Source organism: Manacus candei, unplaced genomic scaffold (genome assembly GCF_025592945.1).
Source record: "Manacus candei isolate 608988 ecotype Guabito, Panama unplaced genomic scaffold, ASM2559294v1 h1tg000033l, whole genome shotgun sequence".
NCBI lineage: Eukaryota > Metazoa > Chordata > Aves > Passeriformes > Pipridae > Manacus > Manacus candei.
In genome coordinates, this window is record NW_026138081.1 from 1,312,528 (window position 1) to 1,332,500 (window position 19,973).

A 19,973-nucleotide genomic window follows, 5' to 3' on the forward strand; every position below is an offset into this window, starting at 1 on the left:
CAACAGTGGTTGCAAGCGGGGAACACAAAACGAAGTTGTTTGGTTTTGGCAACAGAATATTCTGCATTTAGCAAAGGCATATGTCTCAAACTCAAATGACTTCAAATTAAAGCAAAAAAATGTTTTGAAGTGTCGTCATTTGATAATCATTTACTTTAAAATAAGCAACATATTTCTATCTAATGGGATCCACATCTTTAACGAGTGAACCAACAGTGTGACAAACAAAAAGCAACCTGCTCTGAAATGTAATTCCAAAATAAATTACATCTAGCTCTTGTTTTTTGTTGTTGTTGTGCTCTGTTTTCCTTTTCTGGCCGCCTGTAAAACTCCCACAATTTTTTCATTGCTACAATGACAAATGCTATGAGAAAAGACCTGGTCCACTGCCAGAAATCTACTCTAGACTTCAGTATATGTTTCTGCTTTCAAGAGTCAATTGTTTTCCTTTTCTCCCAGGGGTTACTAGCTACCTTATTACCAGAAAGAATGACCCCCTGACAGTGCAATTGAGATCCAGAAACTCAACAAAACTGTAACCCCTCCAGTGGCATCAGAATTCTAATCAACAGCAGAGGGTCTGGAAGACAAATGTACTTATATATAAGGCCACCATATTAGAAAGTGGCTTATCTATTTGCAAAGAAACCTATCTCTATTTGGTTTCTTCTGATATTTTTATTACCCTCTTTCTTGTAACCTTGTCATTGCTAGTGTTCTTAAGCAGGAGAGTTTTTACAGCATGGGAATTACTGTGCTCATTTTACAGAGTTTGCTGTCTATTTCTTCTCTTGCAATCTGTGTTGCAAAGCATATGACTAGAGCTGGGAGCCCCAGTCATTACAGATTTTTTCTCTTATCCAGTTTAATTCACTAGCAGAACAGCTGTTCCTTCAGTATCCTTATTACCACATAAGAAACATGGGTACAGAATCTCCAGCCTTGATACAGAAGTGGAGAATGAGCTCAGAATATTAAGGAGAACTTAACACCTTGCACTTGCAAAGGCATGCACTGAAATATTGTCATACAATAATATTTCTCAAATATAGTTATCACTAAAAGTATTCAACTCATTTGCTGGATCCTTTTGTGTACCCAAGATCTGCTAAACTAAGTCGTTTCAGACAAATACATATAAAGATATTCTGGGGCATGAGACTGTAATCTAGTTATTATATCTGTACATGTGGAACCGTGCCCCAGAGTCCTGATATTACCAAAATCTGTGCCTCTGAATTGACTAATTTTTTTTTTTTTAATGTTAGTAAACTTTCAGAAAATTTCAGTGTGAGTTAAAGCTTGAAAAGTTTCTTATTCTGGTGACTTTGTTACCAGAATTACTTGATATGCGGGTTAGAAAGACTTTTTTTTAAGCCCATCCAACCACATGGTAGGAAACAAGGTACCCATGAACCAAAGCACAGCTCCCAGATGCTCCGCCATCTGACTACCATTACACAGAAATTGGGAAATACTTCAGACCATTGTAGGAAAAAGATTCTCAAGATATAGAAGGATAAAAATATCTAAAAAATAACCAAAAGCAGACAGCATGGTGGAACACAAACACACAAAACCCCACTACCTTTAACAGAGATTTGGGTGAACGCAGGAATTTGCAGAGACCAGAGTCTTCAAACAGCATCATGGCCTGAGGTGCAAAAAAACCCAGGAATAATGTTCTTCTGAGAACACTCTGGGAAGAAGAACAAGCAAGCTTGAGGTCAAAAAAGAAATGTTTTTGTTACCTTTCTCAGACAAAAGTCATCACATTTTACCAAAAACAAAATAAAATGTATTAGACCCTTACATGATACCTGGAAGGAGCAGCAGATGGCCAGCCTCACACCTTCAGAACAGGAGCAGCACGAATAGCAATAATGTGATTTTTCCTGCACTGTCCTACCAACAAGATGTCACCATAATGCAGAGAAAGCGCCAAGTGTTTGCCCAACTTTCTCTGCTGAGGCACAGCAGTTCTGCTACAGACAGGTGAGAGGGAGGAGGCTGTGAAAATGGCTCTTCTGCCCCAGAAATCAGGCTGTAGCCTCTGGCAAGGGCAGATGAAGCAATGTTCTGAATTTTACAACGATACCTTACAGTAAGTACTGTGTGACTGAGCTCTTCCCTTGTCAACAGTCACACTGTTGACAAGGCAGAGTTGTCTCCTCTGGCAAAGAGACAGGCAGAGTTGCTTCATGCCTATGTTTTGCTCCTGCAAATCTAATTGCCGGATTGAGGCCTTAATTAATAATCAAATGGGGAAAACTGACAAGTGCATCTTTTGGCACTGATGTAAAAAAATATATGGCCTCTTATTATCTTACATATTAGGTCACACCTCTTTAATTTCTATTCAAAAGCCTAGAAGCAAGTTAAATGGATTCCTTATACACGTTTAAGTACCATACATTAAAAATAACATGCTGAAATAATGCTATCAGAGTATGAGACCTACCTGACTGATGGAATATTCTTCTAAAAAGAGCTTCCCTTACACAGAATGAAGGAAAATCTAAAGATAATAATGAATAAGAAAGTAGCTTCTTCTGCCAGACCCATCAAGTTAAATGGCTCTTGTATTGTTCAAAATGTGTACAATGTTGTGTTTTGTGGCAGAGGGTGAAGAGAGGGAACTTTCAGTAACGTTTTGATGAAGTAACAAATAAAAATAATATTTTGACAGAGAGCTCATCTTATTAGAAAAAAAAAGCACGTCTCTAATTTCTCTGGCTCAAATAGAAATCCCTTAATGTGAAGAATATTGAGGTTGTACGTAAAGCCTTATAGCAATACTTAAAGGAAATGTGCCATTCGCAGCAGAACATGCAGCATGACTAAAGACCCTAAGAGCTTGGCATCATTTGAGCTTAGTTTTAAATACCTATGATAGACATTTTTGGAATATGTTTCCTGAAAGTAATATCAAGGACTTACTTCAGCATTAGCTTGTGCATGCTAATAGGTTGAACTGGTGCTCATATACCAAATAAATACAAAAAGGATTAGCTTCTCTTTATGTACAAAGTTGGGAGTTTTATTTTTTATGCCAGTATTGGGATTTATTTGCCCTCCTGATGAAATGTTTACCTCACTCTGCCTCATCAGTATTAACCTCACAGATCAACAGATCTTCATATCGACAGAATAGAGAAGTCAATATCACCTTATTATTATTTAATAAGTATTTCATTGTCAGTAACTGAGTGAGAACAAACATCTGTGCAGTATAATGGCATGCACTTTAATTTTGCAAGGTTACTGTCTTGCATATGTTTGACAGAAGAAAGCCAACCCGTAGTAAAAATCCCCTAGTAATTTCAGTGTATAAAATGACAACATGTTGAAGGACATTTAAATTGAACAAAACGGGGTTTTTTAGTCCCAGTTTTGATATACAAATATTGGATGTGTTTTACTGAGGCTTCTGACTATGATTGATAGGAGATGCATCAATTTCAAGGTTTGTGAATTTAAGTAAATTGTTGCCAGTGCTATCACTTTTTTTTTGTATTTTTTTTCAAATTATGTCCTTACAGAGAATAGTGTGTTACAAATTGAGACAGGATATACATAAAGCATCAATTTACCTTGAATACCCACTTAAAATAGTAAAAAGAAAATAGTTGTGATAAGAATGTTATCACAGATAACAACATCAGAGTTGTTCAGAAAACTCCAGAGTATTTAAAAAAAAAATTGCTTATGAATTTTCTTCTAAATAGTTTTTGCTGCTTCTGTTTGGAAAATACTTTTCTTGCCTTGCCATTCAAAGGAAAAATGTAATATTTATTTTAAAAAATAAAAATAGTAGTAATAGATCCTAGATACTTTTATCTTTGTCCCCAGAATTTAATTCCTTTACATTATACATTAGCAAAAAAACAAACCCGAACTTGTATCAACTCCTTTCAACTTGGGGGAAGTTTATTAACCCTTCTTACCTTCATGGTAATGCTTTATTTGACTAAAAAGCCGGAAGAGCTTTGAATACAGACAGTGCTTATGCATTGTACAGCAAAACTTATTGTAGTTCCAATGCCTTCAGAAATTAGCTGTGTCCGATTTTAACTAGTTTTTCCTAAGTGACTTCTTCTCTGATGACATATGGCTCAGGATCTGGTGAAATGCACAGATACTTTTTAGTATTTTTTCCAATACATGGTCATAACTTGTTTCCATGTGTTGTGTCTATGTACCTGCATGCCTGTCTATATGCATAAAGCAATGTAAATGCTATATGTGTGTGGGTTTGGTTTTAACATCAGGTTCTATAAATGAATAAAGACACTATCTTCATTTCACTGTTCTCTAAAGGGGCAACATGGAATGAATTCTGTAAATTTAACTATATATGTTACTGATTAAAAGCTGATGGTAACAATTAATATACAAGGGGACAGACTAGTTTTTCTTCTAACATTTTTTGAGGGGAAAAAATGAAAATTAGATAGAAAAGAGCATTTCCAGATGTGACTATATAGGGCTTGATTTGAAGCACTTTTGTTATCTCCTTAATAATGCATATAAGAATGATCATGTGAAATGTTTGTTAAAACTCAGTCCTAGTAGATATTTGCGCTTACGAATTGATTCCTTATCCATATTTTATGGAGAAATAGCTCAGCACTGGATTACAGCACATTATTTTCCAAACTCCTTATTAGACTCTGCATATCTCTCTACTATGCCTCCAGGCTTAAATTAAAAACAAACTTAAGAAAAATTTAAAGAGACAACATTCAGAAACTTATCTTTTTACAAAGCTTCTGAAAGTTCATAATTATCTTTGTCCCTAATAGGCCTGCCTTTGAAATAATTTGATGGCTAGGTTTGTAAATTTGCTTGGAAAGATCTGGCATCCCATAGTCATTAAGGGGAGTATATATCACAAAAATGATTTTGCATATAAATAATGGTGTACAGGATTTGGCTTAAATTGTCTGCTTTCATTTGATTTTTTTTTCCTCTAAGATAATTTGGAGGCAAGCAGGAAGATCAAATTGAACACAACTTGGAAATGAAACTAGGATAATTGAGCTAAGTAGGTTGAACTTGCCAGTCACCTGTGACCTCCTCCTAGTGACACATCATTTCAAACAGCTGAAATGAGAGGGCCTGCATAAAGTTGCACAACATAAATACAGCAAGTGGAGTTTCAGTCTGGAACCGTGCTATCCTTTGTAATCTCTTTGCTTCATCTGTTGAAGATGGAGGGACCAAAGCACTGTGCACCACTGCCTTGAAAAGGTGTTTGGCATCCAGTGTGTTCAGGGAACTTGGTGGAGGGGACCAGAGGACCACTGTGGGAGGGCCACCGTGCAGGGTGGTAGGTGAACAGCACATCACTGGACCTGTAAGAGATGAGAAAGTGAAGCTTCACAAGTAAAACAGCTCAGCCATGGTAAGATCTCCTTTACAAACTGCTGCAACTGAAAGTTTGCAGTTGTCCCTGTATGTGAACCTAATATTTTGCTGTTCATTTTGAAGCGATTATTCAAAACACCGTGGCAGCTGAACCCTCCCTGCTTTCAGGATAATTATTTCTAATCGTGATTGGCAATAATAGTAATTGCCATATTCAGCCAGCACCCAGTAGTAACGATTATTATTATTATTATTATTATTATTATTATTATTATTATTATTATTATTATTATTATTATTTGGGTTAACAATCGCCACTGACAACGTCTCCCGACTCTCTTCTCCCTCCCGCAAATATACAGAGAAATAAGTAACAGTGCTCTGCAGCAGCCGTCGGGCGGGCTGCTTCCCCCTCCTTGAGGGCTCGATGGGGACGGGGGGTGAGCAGCGGGTGAGCTGTCCTGTGGTGGGGCCAGGTTCCTGCCGGAGGGCTGGAGTGGGGGATCGGGGGCGACCCGGGCTGCCGCAGCCTTCCCCCAGCACCACCACCCGCACCTCCCCGGTGGAGCCGGGGCTGCAGCCGCGGCTGTAAGGAGCCTCTTAATAAACCTCCGGGTCGATGATGCATCGCTCGCTAGTGAATCTTCGCAGGTTTATTTATTTTAACTAAATCGCCCGAATGGATCGCAGCTCTATGTTGACTCTGGTGAGAGGCGAGGCGGGGAGCCAGGGGCGGCAGAGCTGACAGGTCGCCCGGGGATTGCGGCGTTTTGTGCGTGCAGTGACTCTCTGCAAATGCCCGCAGCCCTCTCCGGGAAAGGTTCCCCCCGCCCCGGTGACCGCCCCCTCCCCTTCCTCCTCCGCCTCCCCCCGGCCCGGCCGCGGGAGCCCTTGTAAGGAAGAGCTGAGGGCGGGCACGGCCGGAGAGGAGCATCCCCGGCCAGGCCGCTTGGAGCGGCCGCCGTGCAAGGCTTGAGGGGACGAGGGAGGGAAAGGTGAAGACTGTTTCAAACCGGTGGAAAAGGCCAGACAGTGGGTTCCACAAGTTGACGGTCACTAGAGAGAGGTGAGGGTCAGAGCTCTCCCCGCCGGGCCCAGGGGAGCGCGAGATTCCCGGGGGGGATCCCCCGTCTGCATCAGGGGCAGCTGAGAAGGGAGCGGCCGCCGGCCGCCTCCGCCACCTCCGTGTGCAGCGCTGATGGCAGAGCCGGTCCAGCTCTTCTCCTGGCCGCTGAACTTCACAGCGTTTCTCGTGTATATTCACGCTCACATCAGAGTCGAAGTTTGGGCCGCGGCGATGCGGGAGGCTGGGAGCGTCGCCCCGAGCCCGCGGATGCGCTGGTTCCGCACGGCCAGGGCGCCCAGCTTGATGGGAGCAGTGCCCGCCCGCCGAGTGCCTGAAGCCTTTGGGTGCCTTGCAGGTAAACACAGCAAACTCCCTGGGTATAAAAGCAGCCTCTGTTTTTTAAAACCACACGGAGAAGTTGCAGACCACAGTCAGCAGGAGCGGGACCACTGGCCTTCCCCACTGGGCGCCGTGCCTGCTTTTTGTCACCTCTCGGGCATCCCCGGAGCCGCAGCCCGATCCCGATGGACGACAGCCCTCTCCCCCAGGCGGCCGCGCTCCGCCAGGAGCGGGGCCGGGCGAGGCCGCGGGTCTGGCCCCCGGGCACCGCCGCACTGCTGCCCGGCACCACGCACCGCTGCCAGCCCCCTCTCCCGGAGCGCTGCTCCCTGACGTCAGATGTTTGCTTAGGCTTTTGTTCAGTTAAAAATAGTTTCATGCAGCAGTTTACCTGCCGTGGGTGGCGGCTGTCCGTGGGCTGTGCCAGGGAAGCATTTTCTGGCGGAATCAATCATTTCCTTCGCCCTCGGATCTTTGATCTCTGCACGTAATTATAGTTGTATGCAGGAAACTGGCTCGCAGTCTTCTAAACCCAGCATTTTGCTGCCTGAAACACATGAAAAGGGAAAGTTTCTTTGCAGTCTAGCTGTAACAGGGCTACGTTACCAAAGCTAGATATGTTTTACAGTGACCCATTGAAGTGTATGTACTGTCAAAAATTATCATTACTCCAGTAGTCTTTACTTTTTTTTTTCTCTTTGTATCTATCTCGTTTATGTCCGTTTCGGTGTTATACTTGCAATTGCATATTATCCTAGTAAAATAATTGCTTTATAGCAGATTACTTGCAGCGGACATTTATTCTTCTTCTTCTGGTTCTATGGAGTTATTAAAAAGTAATGGGTGCCAAGACAATCAAGGAATATTTCCTAATTAAAGAGGAAAAATGGAACTGTCAAGATTTTCCACTGTTTGTGAGCCAGTTCATGTGCTCAGGTTACACACACCTTTACATCACACCTAGACGTATGTACTGTATGGCTATGGTGCATATGCACACATGTACACACACCCCTCTGCCACAGTTAGTTCCTATTTTTTACAAAGGTTAAAGAATAAATTGAAATCGAAGACAAATGAATTGACAGGAAAATGTATCACTTTTTTTCCGCTTTAATTTCTTCCCACATTGTAATGAATCTCTGAGCCTTCAGCTAGGTGGGCAATTAACCACCCAGTGCCTGCTGCCCTATAACCATCACCCCGCTGTATAGTTTATGGGGTTGAAGTTTTTTAACAACTCCGTATGCTTATTTTATTGTTGCGTGCGTGTGGGATACGTAATCTCCCGCATGTGCAGATTTATCAGATCTATATAGCGGATGTATAATTTTATAGTTTATCTTAGCCCAACTGTTCCTGGGTGACAAATCTCTCCGTCGCAGAGCGCACTGTCCTCATTTCAATACTATTTCGTTCTGGGAGCGTGCACGGTAATTCTTTACATCGAAATTGCTTCCCCTCTGGTTCCTATATTTTAATTTAGTAAAGGACTGATTAGCTGTGTCTTTAAAAGGGCCAGGTCTGCGCTGGCTCGCAGCGTCACCTCTCACCTCTCCGCAGCCCCGGGCTGGGGTCACTGCGGGGACGCGGCGGGGGAGCTGGCAGTGCTGCTGCGGCTCCCGCTCCCGCCGCGCCTACCTGCGCGCCCCTCTCTGCGCCGCGCAGCTCCCCACGCCGCTGCTGAGCTGCTCCTGGGAGCAAATCCCCCGTCCCCCCCTTTGGAATGGGAAGAGCAGCCCGCCCGCCTCTGCCTCTGATACACCGCTGCTGGCGTGAATCATCGCGGAAACAACGGGAAGATGCAGCTCTGCTAGGCGAAAATAATTGTTTGGTTTGTTTTAATTCACAGCGACCTGATTTAATGGCACCCTTTCCTCTGACTTCGAGGGAAGGCCGGCCGGGGTCCATCGTGCTCTCTAAAGGCTTCATGTAAACTTCTACATTTTGAAAGAATAACTTCAAAAACCTGTGTTTGATTATATTCAGACGTGTGCCCAGCTCACATCGACTTGTGGATCCATTGAAGGTGTAAAGATCCGTTGATAACATGCAGGTCAAGTGTCCCTAAATCAGCAGATTATCCCTTCTCTGCCAAATCCTGGAAGTAGTTTAACGAGGGGAAAAATATTTTTCATCTGTAAAAGAGGGATGATTCATATCAAAGAGGAATTATATTTTAATAGGAGAGGCTACAATAAAAATATCAGATCGCTTCAGAAAAGGTTTCACTCTGAACAAATGTTTCGAGTATGTTGGATCCTCATAAAATTACACTGTAGACTTTATTCTGACGATTACTGGAAAACATGCAGTGCATACAAAAATACGAGCAAGAGAGGGTGGAAATGAATTTTTCGTAATCTATGAACAGTGAAAGGAGCAAGTACGTTTTTAATAGTTTTGATCTTTATCAAATGATCGATGTAGATAAAGGCACGCACCTAATATTCAGGAAAACACAAATAATTTTAAGAAGTTACCTTTCCTTGACTGTACCGGTGAATTTACAGAACTGGTGTGGTGTAACCGCTTTGTTTATTTTTCTAACGTCTACCCAGATTCCAGCAATCCGCAGAGCAGTATCAGCTTTTTCCATGTGTTTATCATCGAGGTTGCAACAGGATTCGCCTCAATTGTTCTGCCTTTCTTGTGTTTTCCTTTCTTACTTTTTCTGCATTTCACAGACATATTCGCTTTTTTTTGCAAAATAAACAGAGGATTTTTAACAGCAATTTAAGATGGTAATGGTTACTGATCCCATTCTTTCCATCATAATCTTCAAGTGGTTTAAGATTAATGATAGGAGGTGTTTTAGCAAGGAGTGTGGGTTTTCTTCTCCAAAGACCATCGCTATGATAATTTACTTAAGATGTTGACGAGACTGTCAGTAAGACTAATTTGGTATTAGGCTGCGCTCTAGCAACTGTAAGTAAGCATTTGTTGGGTTTTTTTAAGCACATTGTATTTTTGAATGCCTTACTATGAATATTGTTATTTGGTCTCCGCCTGATGGATTCGCAACTGAGATGATTCCCCTTGCCTTTGTTCCAAGAAAGGTGTCTTCTAATATTCTGATAGTCCACCCTCCACCATTCCCTTTCACGCACATTTTTTACAAGAAAATAAATTTGAGCAACTACTGTCTTTGTCCAGCAATACCTTCTGCACAGCATTGTTTTGGCTGGACTCTATCTAGGCACATCCCTGAACCAAAGGGACTAGACGCAGGTTTGAGTGCCGGGTTTGTGTGAATTTTTGTTGTTGTTGGGCAAAATAACCCTTTAAACAGTAAATATGTAAGTGTATTACCCCGAGGTACGGGGAGGCTGGGGTGCCTCCTTAAGCGCGGGCGGTGTATGACGTATTGTTGGCTCCCGAGCCGAGATCTGCCTTGGCCGACCGGCCCGGCACCCCGCGCCGCCCCGGCCGGAGCCATTCTCCCCCAGGCCGGGTCCCCGCACCCCGTGCTCTTGACCGGCTTCCCTCGCTCCTCCCCGGAGAAGCCGGGACTAGAGCCCCTCGGCGGAGCCCGCCCGGGAAGAGGACTCGGTGCGGGCACGGCGGGCAGGCACGCATAGGTGAGCGCAGGACGGCGGAGGCAGGCGCGGAACAGCCTGCTGGCTCGGAGGGAAAAGTCTGGGGTGAGAGCCTAGCAGACTGGTCGATTTTACCCTTCTGTCGTGCTTTCAGTAAACATGAAGCCGTGGCCTCACCTAGAAATTACCAGGGTCATGGGACACCCGTCTGGCAGTGCTTTATTGCCTTTTTCCCCCCGCGCCCCCGGCCAGGCACGCAGAGGGGGCGCGGGTAGCCACATTTGGGGGTCGGCCCGTTGGCACCACCCGTGGGCACCGCACTCGCTGCGGCCGGGCCCGGGGCTCGCAGGGTGAACGGCGGGGCTACAGGAGCACGTGCCACTTCCTCATCGGCCGCCCCTCTTCGCTGTCGGCAGCTCTGCGCTCGCACGGAAAGGAAAAGGGCGGCCTCGTAAACAGTCTGTATTACGATCGCCCGGGCCGAAAGGGAGGTGCGGAGCGGGGGGCACTTCACCTCCGCCTGCGCAGCCCCTGCGCCGCGCGCTCCTTCCCCCGGCGCGCAGGGAAGCGCGCAGGGAAGCGCGCAGGGAAGCACGGTCCGGGGGCTCCTCCGCGGAGGAGCCGCGCGCCGACAGCAGGGGGCGCTCCGACGTTGCGCCTGGGAGCCCGCGCTGGAGCGCCGCGTGCCCGCACACGGACACGCGTGTGCACGGACAGGGAGCGCACACACGGACACGCACACGTGCGCGCACACACACGCACACAAACACATGCAGGCACACACATGTGTACACGCGTGTGTACACGCACGTGTAGACACAGACACACGCGTACACACACAGGAGCACACACGCGTGTAGGCACACAACCGCGAGCACACACACACGTGTACACACGCACACGCGGGTGCACGGGCGCGCACACACGGGTGCACAGACACACACACACAGCGTCACCCCCTCCGGCCAGGTGTGCGCGTTACCGGGCGCTGGGCGCCCCGCGCGGATGTCTCCGTGTCGCTCTCCGTGTGCGCGCGTAGTATACATTATGCAACTTATTAAATACAGCGATGAATTGTCAACATTTTTTTCGCATGTTAGTTCCGCCGATCCGGGCAGGATTTATTTTCAGGTCTCGGGTCCCGGAGCTATAACGCGTGATTTCTTTGCCTTAAATAAAATTGGTCAAATGTTGACAACCTTTAAGCCGATCTAACACTCAAGATTACTGATGGGAAACTAATGAGAAAATATCAGATCGTCCGGCCCGGGGGCTCCTAATTAAATCTTAGCTGATTGAAAAATAAAAGCGGGTTCGGGGGCGTGGGGGAGGAGGGAAGAAGCTCCGGGCTGAACTTTAGCTCTCATTTTACGTGATATTTCCCCAGCCCATCCCTCCCTCCGCGCTTCCCCCCTCCCTCCCTCTGTAAAAAGTCTAATATTATTTCGCTGGTTATTTCGAGAGATCCGAACGCGGCTATCATTCCTTGCCCGGTAAATATTAAGGCCTTTAAGCAACGTGATTTAACTAATTAGAAAATTTACATCATTAAGTTTCAGGGAGAGAAAAAAGGAGAAACAAATCTGTCAGTCATTTTAAAAGAGACAGGCCCTATTGAAGTGTGAAGAAATCGGCTCTAATTCAAAAAGGCAATCGGGCAGAAAAAGCCCTCAACATTACCCTGCTAGTTATTAATCAGAAGGGGTTTCCCCCTCTCTCCTTCCCTGTAATGGTAAGAGCTGAAGCACATCGTTAGTTTCTCCCAAAGCTACAGCACAGTTTCCATTCAGGTTTTTTTGCCACTCTTCCATGTCCCATATTAATAGCGGGTATTTGTCCATTCAAGGCTCATAGATTTGAAAATGTTTCCGAGTTGGAGAGCCGCAGCAGCAAGAGATAAAAAAAAAAAAAAGCTCCCGAACTCGGAACTCACGCCTCAGCCAAATATAAGGACTTCGCTGTCCCGTCCCCCGCCCCCACTAACGGGAAAATAAAGCAAACCTGGTTGGTGAGAACCCGGTTATGGCTTTGTTTTCATCCCCTGCCTTGCACTCTCCATTTCTAAACACAGACACAAGCCTTAGAGGAAAGCAGCCGTCGTTGTCCCTCCGCTCTTTTTTTTTTTTCTTTTTTTCTTTCTTTCTTTCTTTTTTTTTTTTTTTTTTCCTTTTTTAAGGGACTGGCTGTGTTTAGTGCCATGCATCAGGCTCAAGCAGAACAATACAAACTTGAGTGAAAATCGGAGTGATCGGGTTACTGATTCCAGGTCCTTAACGAAGTGGTGCGGGACCCTGATGGCCGGTGCGCCGCGCGGAAGGACGAGCTGGCGGTCCCGGCTTGGGGAGCACAGCTTGGGTGGCGTAACAGGGAGCTCGGGTGGTGGTGGGAGAAATGTAGCAGCTTGGTCCAAACCACAGAGAGGGTTACATCTCTCTCTCGCTTTCTCTTGTCTTCTCTTTCAAACGCGCTCTCTAATCCTCCCCTTGAAACTGTTCACAGTGGACTATAGTATAAATAATAAATACATCCTACTCTGCGTTTTCTCTCTCCTAATCTCGGAGAATCTGACAGTTGCTTTAATCAAAGGAGTTTACACTGGTTTTAAAGGAGTTTGCACTGGTTCTTCATGGAACTAATTGAATGAATTTTAAACACGTTTCGGACAAAACAAGGCGATAGGGGCCTATTTCTGATCTCACGGCCCGGGGACGATTTCTCCTGCGGCTCGAGGAATTAATCCCGTGTAAATGTGGTTAGGATCAGCCTCCTGATGGGGATTTTACTTGGCAGTAGCCTGTGAAGACACAGTATTTTGGTAAGAAAAAAAAAAAAAAAAGCGGCTCTGCCAACCCTATTCCGGCTTCCATTCATTTGCGTCCCAGGGCTAACTTGTAGTCATCTCTGTATGCTTACAGAGATGTAAGGTCTTCACCAGGACCCGACTAGCGCCAGGTCTGCTTAAAGGGTGGGTGCCGGACGGGCGGGCGGGCGGCTCGCTGACCTCCCCAGGGACCCCCGGCCGCCGCCCCGCCGCGTCCTCGGCTCAGCACCCCCAGCCTCTCCGAGAGGGGGAGCGAGCATGGCGAAGGAAGTGCTCCTAAACTGAAGCGTTTCTCCGTTCCTCCGTAAAACCAGATGAAAACCCGCCCTTGAGCCCGGCGGGTGCGCGGTAAGGCAGAGTTCCCTGACACAGCGAGAGGAGCTGATCGCAGTACGAAATGGAGAGGGGAGGGCAGAAGAGCCTGCGCCCTCCCGCCCCTTTGCATCCGTTTGTCTTGCAGTTATTCAAAATGATTGAGTTTTCTGAAGAAGGTCCTTTAGAGAGAGAACAAAACCAGCAACAACCTCTTCCTCCAAAAACAACAAGAATATCAACCTGTCCACTGGCAAGGCTTCGGAGCTTAGAGGCATTATAGTAAAATTTATGGCGTCCTTAACAACTCCCAATAAAGGCATTAAAATTCCCTTTAATTGAGAAGACATTGATTTTTAACTCTGGAAAGAACGAACCCGTAATTTAATTGCAAGCTTTCACCGACAGAGCAGCATCTCAGGGAGGCCACATTCCATCTTTAATAGAGCCACTTTATGAAGTGATAAAAACAAAGAAAACCTGACAAACAGAGACAGTTCCAACTGCGCAAGAAAAGTTATCTGCTTTCCCTTTCCCTCTTCGCAGCTCCAAACTATCGCGCTCTTCTCTCCCTCTTCATCCCCCAGTCACAAAACACAAGTGTAAAAGCAAAGGGTTTGGGGTCCAAGGGAGAAGCAATAGTCAATATCTTAAATAACGATTTGCTTTTACTAGGCAAGGAATGATGCCAAGAGTTTTAAGGGAACATTTTCACAAAATGGTAGCCTCTTCTGAACAGGAAACTAATCAGATAAAACTTCCTTACTCTTCCTTGTTCGTTACAAAAATCATTGCTAAAGAGAAGGAAAGGGAAATCCCTTTCTGTCTTATTTCAGTATCGGTTTTTGGTATTACAGAAGAGTAAAGAAGTTTTTGTTTGGTGGTTTTTCATTGATCAGTCACTCTGAGCTAATGTAATTATCCTCATCAATAGAAGGCTGCAGAGAGAATCATTATGTGGGTGACATTGATAAATGATCACCCAAGAGCTGCCTTTTCTCTTGGGCACCCCCACATATGACCCTCCCACATACACAAGGTAGCCATAGAAACACCTTGAGATCGTCAAGCACTGCTGCAAATGGGAGAATGCGGAGAAAGAGAGAGAAATCCAACTTCACACACTTTCTGTCCCTGTTGAAGCCTCCTTCCCATAGTACGGAGCCACTGAGCCGGGCTCCACTCCGCTGTCCTGCACCGTGGGCACGCAGCCGGGGCCCGGCCCCGCGCCCTTTCACGGCACCATACTAAGTATTGGGGGGAGGGGGAAGTCTTATGGGGTTTGCCTCTGGCTTTTTTTGATCTGTTTTTTCACTTTCTTTTTCTGTAAAAATTAAGCAATGAGGTTGCATGTACCATACGTATTCTACGCGCATAGCGTAACCCCCCAGTTTGAAAGTCGCTCTTGGAGATGCACAGCCACAATATTCACCCCGTCCCCAGTAGTGCGACTCTTAGAAAAATGATTTAACCCAAAGTAGTAGCAGCGATTTTTTTTAGTCACAGGACTATACAGCAAGATTCTGTGTTTCTTACGACGGCAAAGATTAATTTTTTTTTCCTCTGGCCGCAACCCTCCTTTTTATGCAAGCAAATTCTAAAATATTGAGAGCAGTAATTGATTCATAATGATCCATAAATCCATGCAAGGAATGGGGCGAGGGTGGGGGTTTTTTGTGGTTTTTTTTTTGTTTGTTTTTTTTTTGTTTTTTTTTTTTTTTTTTATTTTTTTTATTATTATTATTCCTAAAGCTGCAAGTAAAGTAGGTTTGACACCGTGTGGGGATGAAGGGGAGGAGTTGTTTAGCCGTGCGGGGTCATCCATCATCACTGTCGCAGAGACTCTGCCCAGAGGAACAACCTCCCTTCTGTCTGTCTCTTTCTCCCCACCAAAACTATTAATATTAAAATCTGCCTGCAACCCTTGCCCCCACCCTCCCCTCATCTCGCCCGGTCCTGCTCATCCCTTAGCGGCTGGGCTGCCCAACCTGGAGCTGGCTCGCTTCCGCGCAGCGCCAGCGGGGTTGATTTTTCCCCAAATGCTGTCAGGAGAGTCAAAAATCCGGCCCAATTTCCTGTCAGCTGAATCCAGGGACGTGGTAGGGGAGATTTGTGGGGCACAGACACCCTCCCACGCAGTGGAGCCCTCTCTTGCCACTCCGCACACCGCGGCGACGCGGTCGCGCCTGGGAAAAAGATTCGGGCGTTTTCCGGGCTCCATGGGATTTCTTCACAGCACACGCATCAGGGGTATAGTGGGGCTAGTGGCTCCGGACCGGCCTCCGCAAAGGCGCCGCCAGGAGACCCTTACTCCCCGCGGGAAGCCTGGGGAGCCGCTGGAGGGATGGGCGAAACCTACCGGGAGAGTGGGTCCAGCCTGTGACCCCGCCGCACCCCTTTCCCTGCCCGGCCCGGCCCCGGCCCCTCCCCGCCCCCCCCACCCCCCGACCCTCGCAAACCTGGTTGGGGGCAATTCTCTCTCCCTCGCTCTCTCTGCGGCTATGAGTGAAAGGGGGGCGCGCCCGGCTCCCCCCTGCATCTCCTCTTCGGCCCCGCGGTGCCCGCTCGCCGCGACGGGCAGGGCTCGGGCGGCAGCGCTGCCGGAGGTGCGCTCCCCTCCTCTCTTCGTTTTTAAGGCAGCAAAATCTGGAAGAAAAATCCCTCATTTATGGTGACTACAAGTCCCAGCCCAGACCCGATCGGCGAAATGGAAATTCGGGATTATAAACATGTGTGTATGTAAACAAAAGGTGTTTCTTCTGTTACCCTTCTTTTCCCACAGCATAAGCAATTTTTATTCAGATTCGAGTATTTTCTTTAACACTATACCGCTGTCAAAACATTATTCCCGTTTTGTTTGCTTTTGACAGCTGAGAGGTTCTTAAAAATAACAAAATCGGAACCTTCCATGCTAAACAGTAAATCTCAGATGGAGAAATCTCTGCACGATATTGTACCTTAGATTTCAGCAAGACATTTCACGGAAAGCACAGCCCAAAAGGGTGAGAAAAAAAAAAGAAAGAAAATAAAAAACAACACAGCAATGCACATATTTAGTTCATTATAAAAACAAATAATCTACTATAGATAAATTCTTCCCTGTCCTTCTACCAGTGCAAGGACCTTTTCTAACATTTCTCCTCAAATTGTAGGGAAAAGATCTGAAAGGAAATAAAGTCCTGATTAAAAAAAATTGAAAGCCACTCCTTTAAAGTGTTAACACAAATATCTTGCCTTCATGTTTTCCGCATCCACAAAAATCAGAGAATTTGGAAATGGGAACCCAGGGTGTGCTCTTCTCACATGACTGAAGGGTTGATGTGATTTTAACCACGACAGAGAGTATCAAAGCCGAGCAGGGAATTATCATCTTAATTTCATACGAATGCCTTTTAAAAGATGCCCACAAAACAGGACCCGAGTGCTAAATAAATCCTCACACCCATTCTACTGGCACCCTCCCTTCTGTCTCGAGCAGCGTGGGTCCATTTACTCAGCTCAGAAATCAAACATTCACTATGAGGCTGAGCCTCTTTCCACATTCCAGAAGTAAAAGTTGTCACTCAAAGTTTTCAATAACACCCCGGCCAGCGGGAATGACGAGGAGGAGGAAGGAGAAGGGTTACGAATTTACTGATATTGAAGTCAGTAACTTCTCTTTCCTAGAAAGTTGAGGTAATTACAAGCCCTTTCTCACTCCTCATCTCCCAGAAATAAAGGCAGTTTTCCCCTGCTCTTTGGGCCCCATCCTGCTCTTGCTGACTTAACCGTGCCACCGACGACAGTGAGAGGCTACTGTTTCTAACAATGCTCTGTCTTCCTATTTCAAACTCTCCTTTAGTTGCTTCAAAATGCCATAAGCTTTTGTTTAAGTAAAACCAAACTTTCACCCATGATTCTGCTCCAGCTATTTATATACAAAATGTCAAATCAACATCTTCCCTCATTAGCCGATGGTTTGTTGTTTTGGGGTTTTTTGTTTGGTTGGTTTTTTTCTTCTGAAAACAGCTGAAGACAAGATAAGCAGTAAAAACCATCTCAAAAGCTAGATTACACAACCCTCGCACAGAAAAAATTCCCATTAAACTCAAAGCTTCTTTTCTCCTCCTAAACCTTTCAAACGTACCCCTGCAATAAGGCCATTCTTCCCCTCTGAGCTAAATACCTGGAGTTAAGGTCTGTGGTGGTTATGAATGCACACACACATACATGTGACACACATGGGATTAGTTGTCTCATGTCTGAACCTTCACAACTCAAACTCAGCTAATATGTTATTAGCAGATAGTATGGATATTAGACACATCTCTCTGAAATGCAAGCTGGTGAGACAATATTTCAGATTTTGCTTAGTCTGGCATAAATCTAATATCAATAATCAGCAGAAATATATAACCTCAGATGTCCTTTCATTCAACTATTCTATTAATGCAATGACAAGCTTGTTTCTGATTTTTCCAACCTTTCTTCTCAATGCTGATAAAAAATGTGTTCAAGACATCTCTCATGATAACTTCACATTCTCCTAAACATAATTAAAACCACAAAAGCCTAACAAAAAATCAAAAATGAAATATTTATTACCGCATTTTGTGACTTAACACCTTTTTTTTTCTTTTTGAAACATAACGTCACAGTCCTCATACAAGTATTTTAATGTAAATTTTGACAAAGCTTAAAGGTAACAGCATTTTCTTCTAGTGAGGAACACGTGCTGAGAAAGGAAGAATTCATGGACATACAATACCAATTCCACAGCAGATCTGATACTAGCAAAAACATTCTTTTTTTTTTTCAATTGAGGTAAACACATAGAATATCTAACATGAAACAATTAATAGACCGAACTCTGTACGAAGTTTGTTACAGTATTCTCTTGCTTTTTTTCTTTTTTTCCCAAGCTTTGAGTTCATGATAAAGTCCTAGGTTTGGTGCAAAGACCATTAGTAACTTCTTTCATTTAGGAAAGCTGCCCAACTTTTAGTTTTGTTTTGTCCAAAGCCAAGGCTCAGAACTACTGGAAGAAGCTTCTGCTCTGTCTGTTCTGTCTTTTAAATCTTCACCTGCAAGCTCTTTGAAGAAGAGTCCAAAAAAAAAATAGATTGGGAAGGAATGGGGAGAGACTTAATGAAGCACGAACTATAAAGATCTGTTTGAAACTAAAGGACACATTTTATGAAGGAATGAAATGAGGGAATGGCAAGGCCTTCTTGGAACAGTCTTCTGAGTGATGAGAGACCCAGCAAGACTTTTTGTCTTCATCTCCAGGGTAGTTCTTTTCTCACTGGCCAAAACAGGTCTTTCATGTATAGTGACTTCACTGCTGAACCAAAACAGTCATTCTTTTGGGAACAACACACATAGTGTGGAAAACAAGGATTTTTTTTCTTCTAAAACTATTTGAGGCAACGTAACGGAGTGATCAACAGAAATGTACAAGTTAACTTAGTTCCTATGTTTATACTACAGTAGTTATAACTCTTGGAGTCTTTTTTTTTTCCAGAGGATCTGTACATGGACATATTCATTTCAGTGAGCCCATGATTTCACATTTGTGTTCTTGTTTCGTTGGTCCTCTGTTGTTGATGAAAAATGACAAAAAGTAAAAAATAATCACAGCTGTCTGGAATTTCGTATTAAGTGTCAACATCTGGTCAAAGTTCAAAAGTCTTAAAATAGTTTCTGTTTGTCTTTGTTTTATTTTTCCCTTGAGTTCCTTTATACTATTGGGCATGAATGTCCATAACCTGTCCACCAACACTGGGGTCTACAGAATTTAACATTGTGGGGCTCTGTGCTGACATGGTCATTCCAGGGTGGGTAGGGGGTCCTCCGTGCATCATCATGGCTGGGTGGTGGGGGTGACTTGGCAAATATGAATGGATTGGGGGTCCATGTCTTAATTGAGTAGGGTGTGGGGTCATCTGGGGAGGAGTGTAACTTGGCTGTGCCATACTCATACCCATAGGACCACCCTGAGATACGTAGTCCCCTGGCATGCCTTGCAAACCTAGACAAAAAGGGGAAAAAAAGCAGGTCAGATTCCTCAATGTTTTTACAACTTACCCATCTAAAATGAATAGGAAAAACAACAGACACTGCAAATCTTCCATCTAAAATTAGCTGCAGATTCTTGCCAATGTTTGCAGACATTCAAATTCTAGTTTGCATTTAATTTGATCATTCAGCAGGATAATGCACATAACAGAACTAAATATTGAGCACAACTGAGTATCACAAAATATAACTGTACTTTAAAAAAACCTAGTGGGTGAATTCCTACGATAGATTTTACAAAGACACTGACTATATGTAAAGACTTGTCAATTGTGAATGAATATATGATTTGCTTCTCTTTGGTATTTTAAAAATGTAAAAGGCTATATCCCGTCTGGGTTTGCCTAAGCAGTATCAATGCAAATTCCACACACAGATCAATGGACCCAACTGCATAAATGAACGAAACTGAGATACCAACAAAAGTCCTGATCTTTGAAGTGCTAAGCAACCCCTGAAAGATGCTGAA

General features: G+C 44.6%; 1 protein-coding gene across 14 annotated transcripts in view; it reads right to left on the reverse strand.

Moving 5' to 3' along the window:
• Window positions 1-18,009: 18,009 nt before the first annotated feature.
• MEIS2 (Meis homeobox 2) overlaps window positions 18,010-19,973 on the reverse strand; it is a 172,747-nt gene continuing 170,783 nt past the window's right edge. For all 14 annotated transcript variants that reach the window (XM_051791791.1, XM_051791790.1, XM_051791793.1 and 11 more), the window contains one exon: window positions 18,010-19,457. The gene's annotated coding sequence lies outside the window, so the exon portion shown is untranslated. The remainder of the gene's footprint in view (window positions 19,458-19,973) is intronic.